Below are 15,976 nucleotides of genomic sequence, written 5' to 3' on the forward strand. Positions count from 1 at the left end.
AGTCCCTGTCTGTTTTTTCTTTCTAATACCTACAGTGACAAACCATGGCCATTCCTTTTTGGCCACTTGCTCTTGAAGAAATCTTGTAATAAGGAGCTGTTGTCCCCTTATTACAAGTCATACCTTGTAATAAGGGCTGCATGTTTTTTTCACAAGCCGCTATTTTTTCAATAGGATACCCCAAGCAGAGGAGCACGGCTCCCCGAAATGGGTTTTCCCCCAAGCCGGACCCGCAGGCCCGCGAAGCCGAGAGGCAGTTGGTTCAGCGGCTGAAGGAGAGGAGTGAGCAGCAGGCCAGGCAGCTGGGCCTCGTGCAGCGGGAGCTGAGACGGGCCATCTGCGGTTTCCAGGCGCTCGCCGTGTCCACTCAGCACTTCTTTGGAAAGGTAAGGCCACGTTCGATGAATGTTGAAGGGCTCTTTGGGCAGAGGGTGGTCACATTGGGGTGTGTGTCTGTGTGTGTGCGCGCGCGCGCACGAGTTTGAGTTTGACGTTTGCTTTTCAGAAGGTCATGAAATATCTGGCAGCATGTTTGGGAGCCAAGTTTATAGTGACCTGTGAAAGAAATTTGTTTAGGAAGAATGATGTAGTAACCTGATTCCAAAAGGGAAAATTGTGTCAAAAAGAAAGAAAAGGACATAAATGAACATCTTGAAGGTGAAGTCTTTGGAGGAAATGGAGCCCATAATTGTTTGCACTGCCGAGATGAGACAGAGTCTGAAACGTCTGTGTTTCGGGTCTCAGAGAGACAGGGATGCTGCTGGTGGGATATGCCAGGCCTGGGGCATCTCCACAGAGCCCACTCCCAGCGCTCCCAGGGCAGATGGGGCTGGGGAGGTTCCCTGCTCCCTGGGTTGTGTCTGGAAATGCAGACGGGGCTGGCTCCTTCTCAGCAAGTACGTGTCCAGAGGCTCCAGGGTCGTCCAGGGGAGTCTGTTACTAGCCGTGGTATGGCTGGTGGAAGCCTGGGGTCTCAATGAGGCTTTGGTGGTCTACCTTGAGGTAGCCAAGGCGTGTTTGGGGAGTGGGGCATGGTTAGGGATTGAACATTTACCTATGAAGTTTAAATATTGTGAATTAGCATATTAAAAACCCATAGGGCATTTTAAGTTTCACATATGGACCTCCTGGTATCTATAAATGGGAAAAAGTAAAAAATACTATTTAAAGGCTCTCCAAATAAGAAAATGGACTAACAGCCCTCGCCGGTTTGGCTCATTGGATAGAGCGTCTGCCTGCGGACCGAGGGGTCCCGGGGTCGATTCTGGCCGTGGCCATGTACCTCGGTTGCAGGCTTCTCCCCAGCCGGCCCAGGCCCTGGTCAGGGCTCATGCAGGAGGCAACCAATCGATGTGTTTCTCTCACATCGATATTTCTCTCTGTCTTTCCCTCTCTTTCTCACACTCTCTAAAAATCAATGAAAAAATATCCTTGGGTAAGGATTAAAAAAGAAAATGGGCCAGCCAAATTCCTGGCTCATTTAAAGAAGAAAATCAGAAATGTTAAGTAGCACCATGTCCACTGGTTTTATTTATCATCTGAACCTTGAAGTGTGGAGGACTGGCCTTTTATGAGCCCCTTCATCCTCCCCTGGTCCCCAGTGTAGGAGCCTGATCTGACCTTTTCCACTGCTCAGTTCTCTTTTGCTTAAAGCTTTCAGCAGAAACAACCGATTACCAATTTGTTGTACTGAAGGACAAGATGACCAGATTTAAGTTTACCAGTGATTTTAGCCTCCTCCCTAACCAAAATGCTACCACTGGCAGTAACAGGCCAATTTGAATTTCATATTGATCTAGTACTGTTTATCAACCTTAAACAACTGAAGTAGCCATATACCCACCTGTAAGAATTAAATTACAAACACATTTTTGAGGTGCCAAACAGGCCTTCCCTGCCATGGTAAATATTGAGCATTTTTCTTGCTAGAGAAAGAGTGGCATGTCTTTTGTTCTTCAGCTGGATGTATGTTTTTCACTGACTGTCAGGTCTTTGGTAAAGAGAGGAAAATGGGTTGTTCACTGAAGATCAATGATGATATTCACATTGTTACTCTGCCTACTCTGGGTTACTCCTTTCATGTATCATTCACAGTCACAGCAAATCCTTGATAGAGTTTCACGTAGATGGACACTGATATAACAGACCGGTAATATGAGCTGTGTTTTTCCAGTTGGAACCTTTGGACCTCATTTATGGCATCATGGAGGAGAAGTGAGTTTTCGTGCCAAAATTAAGAGTTGGTTCCCTGTAGTTTTGTATTTCTGGGTCCCGGAAAAATTCCTTGCTGGCCCATGGACCATGAGTTTCATTTCTCTGCAGCATATACATGGCTCTCAAACCAGAGTGGAAGTTTGCAGGGATCCCCATGGGCCCTCTCCACTGCTGGAGCTGCACATGCCTGGCATTTCAGCAAGATGGATGGTGGCATGTAGTTCATTTTCTTTTCAGTAAATCACAACCAGCAACTCCAGACAGGTCTCCCAAATGACCATGGCATTTGACTGGCACCTCCCGCACAGTGTGTTCTTTTCAACTCTCTCTCCAAATAAACTCCAGAAGAAAAAGTGGACATATTTTTTTTAAAAAGCCTGTAATTGAACATAAGTGGCTTCCTCACAGGTTGTCATACATCCTGTGTGGTTTAAGAGGATCGATGTGAGAGATTGCCTGTAATACCAAATAAGACCAGGAGGTATGATGTGGGGTGAAGCACCTGGAACACAGAGAGGCACCTGGAAGCCTCCAATTATGGAGCTTCTATGACAAGGGTGCTCAGTGTCACTCGTGTGGGAAGCTGATGCATTGTTATTATGTATGAGAAATGGTCATAGCCAAGCTGTAGATCTCCAGCAAGTGTCTGGCTCTCTTTAAGCCTCATCATCATCACCAAAAGTAATAATATCCTTGCCGTTGTTCAGACTCCCATTAACTCAGTCACCTCTGTGTGAGTCTCAGTTGCCTCAGTTTCAAATAGGACTAATAACTCTTCCCAAGGGTATCATGATAGTGTTGTGAATTAATGGAGAAGGTATTTTGAACAAATATTCAATAAAACATTTTTTTTAGTACAAGGCAATCTGACAAAGTCCTACCCTCAAATATTTTACTCTCAATTAGGATGACTAAGACATGAATAATACATAAAGTTAAAACATGGCACAAACCACTCATTTAATTCTATATGAACATAAGATTTTGGCCTGGGTGTACCTTAAGAATAGAAGTACTTTTCTAGTCCAGCTATTGCATTGCTGCTTTACACTTTTTCCAGAATATGCTGATGCCATTAAGTAAGTCTCAGTACATGGGAAGTCGCTAGAAAAAAAGGACTCAGAAGCTGGATAAGAATCTTTCATTTCTGCCCCATGCTTTGCAACTCCTGGCAGGATGGCTATGAAATTTGTCAGCTGTGACACAGCCTGAGTCCAGTGTCCAGAGATTCTAACTAAGACACAACATTTAAGTGCCAGCACCAGCCTCATGCTTATACTGGTTTGAGGCAGCTCTTCCTCCTGAGGCTAGGCCTGGTCCTCTCCTCTTACCAAATGGATTTGCTAATATCTGGGTCCTGGACCAATAAGTAGTGTAGTAATGAGTATGACTCTCAGGGACGTTCACTTCTGAGGGTCAAGTGGAACCATGTTATTTTTCTTTTGCTGCCTGGGTTCCTGAGAATGCTACACTTTTATTAAATTTTTACTGAATTTATTAGGGTAACATTGGTTAATAAAATTATATAGGTTTTGGGTGTACAATTCTATAATACATCATCTGTATATTGTATTGTGTGTTTTCTGTGTCAATGAGGGTTTTTTTCTTTGCTTAATCCCTTCACCTTTTACATCCAGCCCGCCCCTCTTCCCCCCCAATCTCCTTTCCTCTGAGAGCTGCTTGTCTAGTCTCTGTATCAAGGAGTCTATTCCTATTTTTTTGTTAGTTTTTGTTCATTAGATTCCACATATAAGTGAAATCATATGGTACTTGTCTGTCTCTGACTGGCTTATTTCACTTAGCACAATACTCTCCAGATCCATCCATGCTGTGGCAAAGGGTAAGATTTCCCCCCTTTTCACAGCTGAGTAGTAGTCCATTGTGTAAATGTACTAAAAATTTTTTATCCACTCATCTACTGATGGGCACTTGGGCTGCTTCAAATCTTGGCTGTTGTAAATAATGCTGCAGTGAACATAGGGGTGCATATATTCTTTCAGATCAGTGTTTCAGATTTCTTCAGGTATATTCCCAGAAGTGGAAATGCTGGGTCATAAGGCAGTTCCATTTTTAATTTTTTGAGGAAATTCTGTACTGTTTTACACAGTTTTCTTTTCTCCACATCCTCGCCAACACTTGTTTGTTGATTTATTGATGATAGCATTTTGATAGGTCTGAAGTGATATATCATTGTGGTTTTTATTTACATTTCTCTGATGGTTAGTGGTTAGTGGTGTTGAGCATCTTTTCATATGCCTGTTGGCCATCTGTATGTCCTCTTTGGAGAAGTGTCTATCAGGTTCTTTCCCATTTCTTAATTGGATTGCTTGTTTTTTTGATTTTGAGTTTCATGAGTTCTTTGTAAATTATAAATATTAACACCTTGTTACATGTATTTTGATGGATATGTTCCATTCAGTGGGTTGTCTTTTCATTTTGTTGATTGTGTTTCCTTTGCTGTGCAAAATTTTTTGGTTGATATAGTCCCATTTGTTTATTTTTCTTTTGTTTCCCTTGCTTAGGTTGATATATTAGAAAAAATATTGAAATGAGAAATATCCTAGATTTTACTGCCTATGTTTTCTTTTAGGACTTTTATGGTTTAAGTCTAACATTGAATTCTTTAATTTATTGTGAGTTTATTCTTGTGTATGGTGTAAGAAGGTGGTCTAGTTTCAATATTTTACATGCATGTGTCCAATTTTCCCAACACCATTTATTGAATAGACTGTCTTTAACCCATTGTATGTTTTTGCCTCCTTTGTAAATATTTATTGACCAGAAACATGTGGGGGAGCGCGGTTTCTGGGCTTTCTATTTTGTTCCATTGACCTATATGTTGTTTTATTCCAGTACCATGCTGTTTTGATTACTATGGCCTCATTCTATAGTTTGATATGATGACGTGATTTCTCCAACTTCGGACTTCTTTCTCAAGATTGTTGTGACTAAGTGTCTTTTGTGGTTCCATATAAATTTTTGGAATATTTGTTCTAGTTCTGTGAAATACACCATTGGTATCTTGATGGGAATTGCTTTGGTTAGTAAGGACATTTTAATGATGTTAATTCTTCCTATCTATGAACATGATATATGTTTCCTTTTATTTGTATCCTCTTCAATTTCTTTCTTTCATGCCTTAGAATTTTCCAGGCACAGGTTTTTTACATCCTGTTAAATTTATTCCTAGGTATTTTTTTATGCAAGTGTAAATGAGATTGTTTTCTTAGTTTCCCTTTCTGATAGTTCATTATTGGTGTATAAAAATGCAACCGATTTCTAGATATTTATTTTGTATCCTGCTACTTTACTGAATTCATTTATCAGTTCCAGTAGTTTTTTAGTAGAATTTTTAGGGTTTTCTATACACAGTATCATGTCATCTGCAAGTAGTGACAGTTTTATTTCTTCCTTTCCAATTTGTATGCCTTTTATTTCTTCTTCTTGTATGATTACTATTACTAGGACTTCCAGTACTATGTTGAATAAGAATGGTGAAAGCAAATATCCCTGTATTGTTCATGATCTTAAGTATTTGTCCATTGAGTATGACATTGGCTGTGGGTTTGTCATATATGGCCTTTATTATGTTGATATATCTTCCCTCTTATTCCCACTTTGCTGAGAGTATTTATTATAAGTGGGTGCTGGAGTTTATCAAGTGCTTTTTTTGCATTTATTTATATGGCCATGTTATTTTTATCCTTTGTTATGTTTACATGGTGTATCACATTTATTGATTTGCAGATATTGTAACAACCTTTTATCCCTGGAAAAAATCTCACTTGATCATGGTGTATGATCTTTTTAATGTATTGCTAGGTCCAATTTGCTAATATTTTGTTGAGGATTATAGCATATGTGTTCATCAGGGATATTGGCCTATAATTAGCTTTCTTTATAATGTCTTTATCTAGTTTTGGAATTAGGTTAATGCTGGCCTTGTAAAATGAGATTGGGAGACTTCCCTTTTTTGGGATAGTTTGAGAAGCATAGGTATTAATTTTTCTTTGAATGTTTGGTAAAATTCACATGTGCACATGTGAAGCCATCTGGTCCAGGACTTTTATTTGTTGGGAGTGGGTTTTTTTATTACTGCTTCAATTCACTAGTTGTAATCTGTCTATTAATATTCTCTGATTCTTCCTGATTTAGTTTTAGAAGATTGAGTGGGTCAATGGGGGAAAATGGGGACATATGTAATACTTTCAACAATAAAGAATTATTAAAACAAAAAACAGAAAAAGATAAAAAAAATCTCTTACTATGACTGTATCACTGTTGATTTCTTGCTTACTGTCCACTGAGATTTTCTTTATATATTTAGATGCTCCTATGTTGAGTGCATAAAGTTTACAAGGGTTATATCCTCTTGTTGGATTGCTCCCTTTATCACTATGTAATGTCCTTCTTTTTCTTTTAATATAACCTTTGTTTTAAAGTTAATTTTGTCAGATATAACTATTGCTACCTCAGTTGTTTGTGTAGTTTTTTTCATTTCCATTTGCATGAAATGTCTTTTTCCATCCCTTTACTTTTAGTCTGTGTGTATCTTTCATTCTGAGGGATGTCTCTTTTAGACAGCATATATATGGGTGTTGTTTTCTTATCCTTTAGTTACCCCAATGTCTTTGATTAGAGCATTTAAGCCATTTATATTTAAAGTGATTATTGATTGCTACAAATTTAATACCATTTTATTCTTTATAGCTATATTCCTATGTTTTTCTTCTTGTTTTCCTTCTTCTTTCCCTCCTCTCCCTCCTTTCCCTCTTTTTTCTTCTCTTCCTCTTCCTTCTCTTTTTTCTTCCTCTTCTTCTCCCTTCTCTTCTTCTTCCTCTTCTTTCTTTTCCTTCCTGCTTGTTCTTCTTAAAGAAGACCTTTTAACATATTTTATAATACTGGTTTGGTGGTAATGAACACCTTTAGCTTTTCTTGTCTAGAAGGTCTTAGAGTCTCTGTCAATTTTAAATGATAGCCTTGCTGGGAAAGTAGTCTTGGTTGTAGGCCCTTGCTTTTCATCACTCTGAATATTTCATGCCAATATATTTTGGCCTGAAATGTTTCTGTTGAGAAATCAGCTAAAAGTCTTACGGAAGCTCCCTTGTAGGTAATTAACTGCTTTGCTCTTGTTGCTTTTAAGATTCTCTCTTTGTCTTTTAACCTTTGCCATTTTAATTATGTGTCTTGGTGTGGGCCTATTTGGGTTCATTTTGTTTGGGACTCTGCACTTGTGTGTCTTTTTCCTTCGCCAGGTTAGGAAAGTTTTTAGTCATTATTGCTTCAGATAGGTTCTTGATCCTTTGCGCTCTCTCTTTTTCTTCTGGTATTCCTATGATGTGGTTGTTGTTATGCTTCATGTTGTCCCAAAAGTCCCTTAAACTATCCTCATTTTAAAAAATCTTTTCTCTTTTTGCTACTCTGATTGGGTGTTTTCTGTTACCTTGTCTTCCAAGTCATTGATTCGATTTTCTGCTTCATCCAACCTACTGTTTATCCCTTCTGATGTATTCTTCTTTGCAGATATTATATTCTGACTGATTCTTTTTTATGGTTTCTATATCCCTTTTAACAATTGCTACCTCTTTGTTGAAGTTCTTACTAAGTTCCTTGAGCATCCTTAAAACCATTTTTTTAACTCTATGTCTGGTAAATTTCTTGCCTCCATTTCATTTAGCTCTCTTTCTGAAGATTTCTCCTGTTCTTTCATCTGGAGCATGTTTTTTTGTCTCCTCATTTTGGTTGCCTCTCTGTGTTTATTCCTATGTATTAGGTAGATCTATTACGATTTCTAGTCTTGGTAGGGTAACCTTATGTAGTAGGTGTCCTGTGAGACCCAGTGATGCAGTCTTCTTGATCACCTGAGATGGGTGTTCCAGGAATGTCTCTTATGTGGGTTATGTGGGCCTTTCTATTATAACTGAGTCTTGATTTCTATTGGCCTGTTTGTATGGGGTCGACCATCAGGTTTGCTTACTGTGCGGACTGACTTGTACCTTAGTGTACAAACTGCTGTACAGGTACTGAACACATGAAGCAGAATTCGCTTCAGCAGATTCTGGTGCCCGCCAAGATCTTCCTTTGGATATGTCACTTGTGAAGGTAATTGGATCCTGCTCTAATGGTGTCTGAAGATGGCCACTGGGTGTGTTGGTTCTGGGCCTCTTGAGAGGGACTCTGGTGCAGGCCCATGTCAGATACTGCTTATGAATGGCCCTGGGTAACCTGTTTGGAGCTATAAAGTGATCCACAGTTGTGGCTGCTTCTGCTTGCCCTGGTTGTGGTCAGTATAGACAGAACTGTGCACCATGGCCTGCTTTACCACACCAGACTTTGGGGAAGATCAGCAAAAGTCCCAATACATCCTAAGATCTGCCTCTGCCTGCCTTCACCTGTTAGCTTCCTGCTAGACTCAGTCACTGAAAGAGTCTCTGGTGGTACTTGAGTTGCATGAGGTAGGTTTTCAGTGAGTCACCATGTAGGGATGAGTGGTGTTCACCAGATTGACACAGGTTTAAACTTAGTGCCAGTTCTGTGTCTGAGGCTACTCAGCAAATTTCCCAGGTCTAGCTGCCACCCTCTGGGTGCTTGCACACCTTTGTGGTGTGGCAGGGTCTCAGAGAGACATCAGGGTGAGTCCACCAGCATTTATCAGGCCCAAGCAAACCAGGATTTGGCTATGTGAAGGGAGTGCTCTGCACTGCTCAGATGTGCAAGAGTAAATGGCTCCTCTCCTAGAGCCACACAACTCAGCCTGTCCCAGATTCTGCCAGAAGCCTGATCTCGGGGTGGCGCCACTGGGAGTCGGTGGAATGGTGCTAGTGGATCACCTGTGACTGGGAAATACTGGTCAGGCTTGGGGGACAGTGGAAGGGAGTGGGCCCCACCTCAGAGTCACACAAGGTCTGGATTCTGCCCAGACCTTGGCAGGGTGGAGTGACCAGGATTCAGGAGGATGAGGTCATTAGGAGCCCAGAGAAGGGGTTAGCAGATCTCCCATGATGGGGAGGCACCTGTCAAGTTCACAGGTAAGTGGGAAGAATGGTTCCCACCCCAAAACCACACAACTTAGTCATTGACACCCCCTGAGTCTTCCCAGACCTCTACACCCTGGCCCAGGCAGTTAACTCCTCAACAGGGTGCCAGCTCTATATAGTGTGGGCCTACAGAAAGTCCAGAGGGTGGAGCTATTGCTCTCCCCCAGGTGGATGCTACATTGCGGGGTGTACTCCACCTAAGAAAGATGGTGTCTGTGGTGTAAGAGAGAGACTCAATACAATTATCCTGGTGGCTGTCCCAAAGCCCAAATCCCAGTTTCTCCTCACATGACTAGTCCTCTCCACCTTCTCTTTGCCGGAGCCCAGTGTTGCAAATGAGATTTTGTGTGTTGGCCCTTTAAGAAGGTGCCTGTGTCTCTAACAGACTGATGTCTCTCCCTGGTGGACAGAATTCCCATGGATTTTCATAGCCAGATGTTATGTGGGCACCTCTTCCCAGCTCTGGTTCTCTGAGCTGGGGAACCCAGCTTGGGGTTGAGACTCCACACTTTTCAGGGGAACCTTTGCAGCTGAGATATCCTCCTGGAACCTCAGCCACCACCTGTAGGAGTCTTTTTCATGTCTCTGCCCTTCCTACCAGTCTCGTTGTAGCTTCTTCTGTAAATCCTTGGTTATAAGACTTCTCTTCAGTTAGTCTTCAATTGTTTTTCAGGTTGATTGTTCTATATTTTGGTTATAATTCCAGCTTGGTTCTGGGAACAGGTGAGTGTAACATCCATCTAGTGCTATCTTCGATCTCTCTCCCAAGAACACTACTCTTTAGCAGCCCCCGGTGGCTAATCTTGGAAACCATTCAGCTGGTCCCATATTAAGTGGTGTGCCTAGCCCTGTAGCATCAACTTTTATCTAAGTTATATTTGAGGGTGTATTTATTTTCATTTTATTTTTAATTAGATTATTATATTTATTAAATATTTTTACATTAATCTGTGTCATTTTTATCATTAACTTTATGAATGTGACAGTAGGTGATGGTTTTGTTTTTTACGTATTATTAGTTTATTCAGAAAAGGCATGAAAATTAATGTCAAATATTTGTGTACTTTCTAAGCTTAATAAAAATTAATGTATCAATCTCTTTCTTCCCAAAGTGTGTGCATGTGTGTATATGTATGCTTTCACTATTTGATCTTTTATTATAAACTAGAAGCCTGGTGCATAGCATTCATGCACTGGGGGGGGGAGGGGTTCCCTCAGCCCAGCCTGTGCCCTCTCACAGTCCAGGACCCCTCGGGAGGGATGTCCAACTGCCACAGAGGCAGGAGAGGCTCCTGCCACCACCACTGCACTTGCCAGCCATGAGCTCAACTTCTGGCTGAGTGGCGCTCCCCCTGTGGGAGCGCACTGACCACCAGGAGACAGCTCCTGTGTTGAGTGTCTGCCCCTGGTGGTCAGTGAATGTCATAGGGACTGGTTGTTCTGCCATTTGGTTAATTTGCATATTAGCTTTTTATTATTTAGGATTTTTAAAAATATAGAATGGTAGAAAGAATAATACCAAATATGCATCATCTATACTTAATACTTATGTACATTTTGCCATATGCACATTATCTGTGTTTTTGTTGTCAGTTAGGTGACTTATTTTGGGGGGGTACATATTTTTAAATATAGTTTCTATATTTCAACTTCAACTTTGCAACTTCAGTTCACTTATGTTAGTAGAAGCTTTTTATCAGCCCTGCCTCTACCATATGAAAGGTTCTATAGAGGATTCAAAAAAGTAGATGGCAGAGCTCCTTAAGAGTAATATCACTCCTGTTTATTGACCATCTATGTCTCAGATACTTTACAAATATTTTTTTAACCCTCTCAACAACTACCTGATGTAGATGTTATTCTCATGGGACAGTTGAGGAAACGGAGGCCCAGGGAGATCATGCAGCCTTCCAAAGACAGCATAATAGAAAGTTATGGGCCACAATATATCCCACACCCATATTTTTCCACAATGTTATGATGCTACTTCTTCCTCTCCCCCTTCAAAGTGCTCTTGATGTAGTTAAGGGGGGAAACATAATTGGAAAAAAAACAAAAAAATGAAACAATAATCCAGAAGTTAAACAAAGAGGATGTGAACAAAAAATGACCTAAGGTGAATTTTTACCTGTTGCTGTAAGAAAGTGGTATGTGCTCAGGCAAATGCCCAGTTATTGTGATTCGGAAGGAAGTGGTCTGAAAAGGAGACCTGAGAGAGCCCAGGTGGAAAACGGGCACAATTTAGGATGAATAATGATGGAGGAAGAATGTGTGTGGGAAGGGGATGCCCAGAGCCTGATGTTTGCAAAGTGGTGCCCCCTCCCTGTCTTTACACTTTTGGTAAACGAGCTAATGTTTGGTGGATAGAGTTCTAGGGACATGAGAACTTTTTCTAAAAGTGCAAGGATTTCTCTAAAACAGATGGCCAGCTCCTTGTTGTGAAATATGGCCCAGATTCGTTGTCCTTGCTTAGAAGCCCTGGGATGGGTTCTTTGTTCAAAACAGTCTGTGTGTGTAGAAGGGGAGGGGCGAAGAGACAGAGATAGAATCCTGTTGTAAAATAAAGGCTTGCTTGCTTTAGCCATTTAACACATTTAGATTTTAATCTCAGTGATTCACCAGCATGAACGTCTGCCCTAGCGCTCCAAAAGCAGCAGAGAAGCCATCGTGCCCACCAGCCACAGGACTCGGTGCTTCTGAGACTTCCCCACTGAGTGCAGCTCTCAGAGCAGTAATTACACCTGATCAAACTGGGAAACAGTAAGCTCTTTGTTGCTCTCTAAATCCTAAAATGCCCATTTAAATATAGTGTTTTTCCCTCCCCCTTATAAGCAGTACCCTGTGGTTATCTTTTCTTCCCTTAATTTTATGTTGAATAACTAAAGGCTTAGAGAAGATGTGAGCATTTGGGTTGGCATTTCTGACACTTGTTCAGCATATAACCTGGTGGGAAATGTTAGTGAAGTAATTTGTTCCAATGATTGTTGTTCTGAAATAATGTTTTGTATCACAGAAGTAAGTATTGCCACACTACCTGGCTGGTGTAAGTATTTGCTTTTACCCTTAGGACTCTAACTTAAGGAAATTTTTAGCATAATTCCCCCAATACCACACTATTACCAATATCAAACAGGGCTTTGAAATAATAAGAACTCCTGGCCTAGGGTGTCAAGAATGGAAAACATTGTAGTGGGTGGGAAATAAAACTCAAAACTGCAAAGTTCTAAACTTTTATGAAAGATTCCCAATCCTGGGACTTCATTGATGACAATATAAATTTCATAATGAGGTAATAAGCTAAGAATAGATATTTAAGGTAGAAACAAGTTGTCCCCGTTCAGTTCAACTCTCTTACACTTTGTCATAGTGTTTTTTCTTTTGCATTAAATGACACCCCTCCTGAATACCTTCATGCTTGGCATAACTGCATTTTGGTCAACAATGGACCATGTATATAATGGTGACCCCATAAAATTATAATGGAGATAAAAAAATCCTATCACCTAGTGACTTCATAGCCATTGTAAGTCATAGTGCAACACATAACTGTTTTGTGCCCCTCCTTCTAGCAATAGCAATGTTATCATCTAGAAATGCCTGGGGCACTCACCTAGGCCATGAACTTGTCATGTGACTATAGGTCCAACTTCAGGGACAAGACTAGAGTGAAGGGGCCCTGGCATTTGTGATTTGATTCGGTTCCTCTAACTGAGGCAATGCTGCCACTTAAATGCCAGAAAATGCCCAGCTCCTCAGGCGAGCTCATTGCAGGGTGCCCGCTAATCGGTGCAGCCCAATTCCAATGTACCTGCTGTGACGATCACAGTTCAGAGAATATGTTCGATTTTCTTTTGGGGAAACCATTTTTAAGTAGCCAATTGCTGTGTAGCATTTAAAACCTGAGTGAATTTCTAAGGATATTGCTATCTCCTGTAGCTTCTCGGGGCACTGCCAGCACAGAGAGAGGGGGTTGTGGGGTGGCTGCCTGATGAGGCTGAGCCCTCTCCTTGCCCGCTGTTGCCATCTGCTTTCCAAAAGGTGCATGTGGTGGGCTGTGCTGTACCTTTTCATCCAGGTTAGACTGGGAACATGGGGCCCTTTATGTAAGGCGCCTGGTTGCCTGTAGTGAATTATGCAGAGATCCTCCCTCCACATCTCCCACCCAACCTCCCCTCAGTATCGTACACTCTGAATTACCTCTGATCCACAGACACCTCACTGCCTACCCTCGCCATCCTGGTTAAGTCAACACCCGCTTGTTAAAGGGGAGATCTGAAAACTAGGTCTCAGACCCTGACTTCCAAGTCTGGAGGAGAGACATTTGTTACATCATGGCAGAAAGAAGGATTCCTCCAGCCGGGGCCCAGGCGCCCCCCAGAGAGGACGGAGGCTTATGCACTGGCCCTCAAGAGTAAGTAAGACTTCCGTCCTCGGAGCCTCAGAGGTGGAGGATCCAACACTGCAGGTGCAGGGCCCTGGGAAAGGGCAAGACAGTGCTGGGAAGAGGCTAATTTGCCTGAAGGTTGGAGTGTGGGACTGCCAGTAACTGGAAATGGGCAGAAGGGTTTGGGGACTTGGCAGAGCAAACTAAAGAGAAGGGACTGTTTGAGGCAATCAGGATGCACCGAGTTTCAGACATGGCACACAGATGTTTAGAGCTGCATTTGAGGAAGAGGAATGTGGTAGCAGGTTGAGATGGGCGGTAGGAAGAAAACTCCAGGCAGAGACACACTTAGGAGGTTCTGCCAGAATAACTAACAACCCAGGCGAGAGGTGGGGGGCCAGAAGGAGGATCTGGGTGTTGATGGAAAGGGGAGGACAGATACAGGAGTGAGGATTGGGGTCAGGAACCGACTCTGGGGCTTGCTGGGGCTTGAAAGGCACAAGGTGCTCCAGGTGGTAAGTGACGAAACCTCACCCCAACAACTCCTGAGCAGAATCACTAAACTGGAATGTGAATGTTAAGAACTTAGGACCCGTGTGTGTTTATAGCTCAGGATTGTTTAAAGGGGTCATGGGTCCTCTTGTTAAATATCTTCTATGGGACTACAGACTGAACATCAACAAATTCTCCAGAGGTGATAAGGGCCGGTGGACGGGCATTTTTTCATTTAAAAATATATACTTTTCACTCAAATATCACCTGTGCCTTTGAAATTCAGAAGAAACTGTGTGGAATCTCATCCCACATTTCAGGGATGTCCTGTGTCCCATTCTCCCAGGAATTTCAGGTGGGAGGAGCTTCCATTATTTAGAGTTAACATGTGGCTCTGAAATTCTGCTCTTAAATTGATTTCATGCATGGTTCCTACCATCCTGCTTGTGATGGTTGTGTTTCAGCAGCATCCCTCCACACTGGGGTAGCCTCCCTGGCCCCCATGTTGATTTCCAACATTCTTTCTGCTTTAGGATGCTGAAGAATTCTGATTATGGGGTTAAATTTGGGGTTAGATGTCAGGAGAGCAAAAGGAAGCTCTAGAAAATCAACGTGGGAGAACTGACATGAAAAAGGATGAGATTGTGTACAGAGGAGCGAAGAAGACGCAGGACATGCCCCTGTAGGGGCCAGGGGAGGAGCAAAGGAGAAGGAAGCAGGAGCTGGTGGGAAAAGGTGTTGTTGAAAGGACGAACCCCTCCTCAACGAAGCCAAGGAAAGAGGAACTGCCGAAAGGTGAGAGTGCTCTGCAACAACAGGTACCAGACGGTGGGTAAACATAAGAAAGATGGAGGAAGTACCTAGAACTTGGCAATTTTGGTTGTACACAGGTGTGGGCAACAGATTATCCTGGTTCCTTGACAATCAAATGGTTTAGCAAAGTTCGGCCTCCCTTCTGCCCACTGTGAGGCTGGCACTTTACTCTGTGAGAAGTGACAATGGTGACATCTACAGGGCATTGTGTACAAGTGGCCATCTGTGCCCAGAGAGAGAGCACATGCACGCATTCCTCCACTTCCAGGGAACTTCTCACTGAGCAGGTGCTGTTCCCTCCCCTGTTCACTGAAGTGTGAGCAGCAGACCCAGCCATGCCCAAAGGTAATTGAAACTAGGTTTGAAATGAAAAACACACAACTTTTTTTCATTTTATTCCTGACAATCAAATTACTAAGACAGCAAGAATGAGATTTATGTGTACACTGCAAGAAGTTTGCCTATGACATAATTCACAAAAGCAATTATGTGTTGCACAAACCTAAGAGTCAAACCACCTATATCTGTAATTCAGCCCCTACAGAGCATGAAAGTCCATCACTTCTGCTCTATCAGAACAGAAAGAAAAACATTTAAAATGCAAAAAATATTGAGACCCTGTTACGTGACAGTGTTCTCTTGAAAGCAAAGACTCTGCTAAGTACTGTGCTGACAAAATAGATAGGAGGTGATATCATTTCTGAAATTTTCGGTGATAGTATTTCCCCATTTTTTGTTTCAGTTTGAAGGAAACACGGAGCCAGAAAACTTTATTTTACAACAATAGAGGAGGCAGAGGAAGATGGAGGCGGGGGAAGAAAGAAGAAATGCAGTAAATAGAAAAGTTACAAAGATATAATAGATATTAATGCAACTATATCAATAATGTGAGTGGTCCAGACATACCAATTAAAAGACAGAGATTGTCATAAATGATTGTTTAAAAACCCAACTATGTGTTGTCCACAAGAAACTCAATTTAAATATAAAGATTCAAATTAAAAATAAAGGGATGGAGAAAGATACACATGCTAAC

This window comes from Myotis lucifugus, unplaced genomic scaffold (genome assembly GCF_000147115.1).
Source record: "Myotis lucifugus unplaced genomic scaffold, Myoluc2.0 scaffold_19, whole genome shotgun sequence".
Classification (NCBI taxonomy): domain Eukaryota; kingdom Metazoa; phylum Chordata; class Mammalia; order Chiroptera; family Vespertilionidae; genus Myotis; species Myotis lucifugus.